This window comes from the organism of the source record quoted next, unplaced genomic scaffold, assembly GCF_019419815.1.
Source record: "Pyrus x bretschneideri cultivar Hongxiangsu unplaced genomic scaffold, Pyrus_bretschneideri_v1 Contig36, whole genome shotgun sequence".
Classification (NCBI taxonomy): Eukaryota; Viridiplantae; Streptophyta; class Magnoliopsida; order Rosales; family Rosaceae; genus Pyrus; species Pyrus x bretschneideri.
Window position 1 is genome coordinate 2,214,061 of NW_025999679.1, and position 1,553 is coordinate 2,215,613.

At 42.4% G+C, this 1,553-nt stretch overlaps 1 long non-coding RNA gene across 1 annotated transcript; it reads left to right on the top strand.

The window, feature by feature from the left end:
• Nucleotides 1–237: 237 nt before the first annotated feature.
• LOC125480840 lies at nucleotides 238–1,286 on the top strand. Its single transcript, XR_007261107.1, has 2 exons — nucleotides 238–717; nucleotides 944–1,286. It is a non-coding gene; the product is annotated as an uncharacterized LOC125480840 (long non-coding RNA).
• The last annotated feature ends 267 nt before the right edge of the window (nucleotides 1,287–1,553 follow it).

A 1,553-nucleotide genomic window follows, 5' to 3' on the forward strand; every position in this document is an offset into this window, starting at 1 on the left:
TTGGGTAATTAATCCTCATCTTTAATGCTTTGACATTTCCTTGCCAAAGGCATGTGAGTTGTGGACAGTCGTATTCAGCTACATGGACTAAGGGTGGGCAAACATGTCTTGGACCTATGGGTCGGGACAGGTCTATGCGATTCGAGGCGGGTACAAAAACTATAAACACAAAAATAGGGCAGGGCGGGTCAAGTCCATATAAATAACGGGGCAGGTCGGATCCAAGAATTTGAAAAAACAGGCCCCTGGCCCCAAACCGTTGATACCATTTTGATTAAATCTTAACCGCTGACATAGTCACGCACACACAACCCAACGAACCTCGAGATGTAGAATTTCGTGAAAACCGGGGAAGACCATCACTCTCGAGGTCGAGAGCAGCGACACTATCGACAATGTCAAGGCCAAGATCCAGGGCAAGGAGGGCATTCCACCGGACCAGTAGTACTTGATCTTCACCAGAAAGAGTCGACTCTTCATCTACTGCTGAGGCTCCGCGGAAGGATTATTAAGCTTTCTCTGATGCCCTTGGTTCACAAGTACAATCACGAGAAGATGATTTGCAGAAACTGCTATACTTGTCTACATCCAAGGGCTATGAACTGCAGGAAGAAGAAGTGTGGCCACATCAACCAGTTGAGCCGCAAGAAGAAAACCAAGAAGAAGATGTTTGTTGCATATCAAATTTTAGATTATGCAGAATTACAAAGTGAAAAAGTAAGTGAATTTTCTTTTGCTTATGATCTATGCGCAGGTATCCAAGATGAAGCATTTCTAGTGTAAAGAATTTAGGGTTTTTAAATTAGAATTTGTAGATTGATGATTGATCTGTTACTACCATTTAGGGTTTTCTTAAAATTTGGATTGCATTTTTTATTTGTGTTGGTTTTTTTTTTTTATGGTTCTGATTTTATGGTCTTCTCCTCTTTCCCTGACGAGTAAGGAAGACAGCTTGAATGGTCCGACCTGCATCTAGGTTGTCGTGGAGGAAATTAGGAAATAGTTGCTCGATGACTGAGGAAGATGACTTGAATAACGTCGTCCCTTTCTTTGTTGTGTGGTGCAGTGCTTGGTCAATCACAAGTACTTCGACAGTTGCGAAGGAAGCTAGTTCTTTTAGGGTTTTTTTTTTTTTTGTGCTTTTGTATGTTTCTATTTTGGGCTCTTCCCTTAGGCTAGGCTTTCGTTTAGTGTTGGGGGTTCATTATTTATTATGTGTTTAAAGTGTAATTGGGCCCTTTGTATGTATTGATAATCTGATAATGAAAATTACCTTCGACCCAAAAGAAAAAAAAAGTAATAGGAACCATGGACCCGCCCTAAACCGACCCATTTAAAATGGGCTGGGTTAGGTCCGGTTCTAAACTCTAAAGCTCTTTACCCGGCCCGGTCGACCCCGTTACATTTTAAAACAGGTAGGGCCTGGTTCCTTTAAATTTGGGCCCGAATTGGCCCGTGCCTAGCCCTAACATGGACTTTCAAGGGTGCTAAGCTGTGCGTGGGAGTATCTGAAGAGCCTGCCCATTTAATGAGGGCAATCTTGTCTTTCTTGA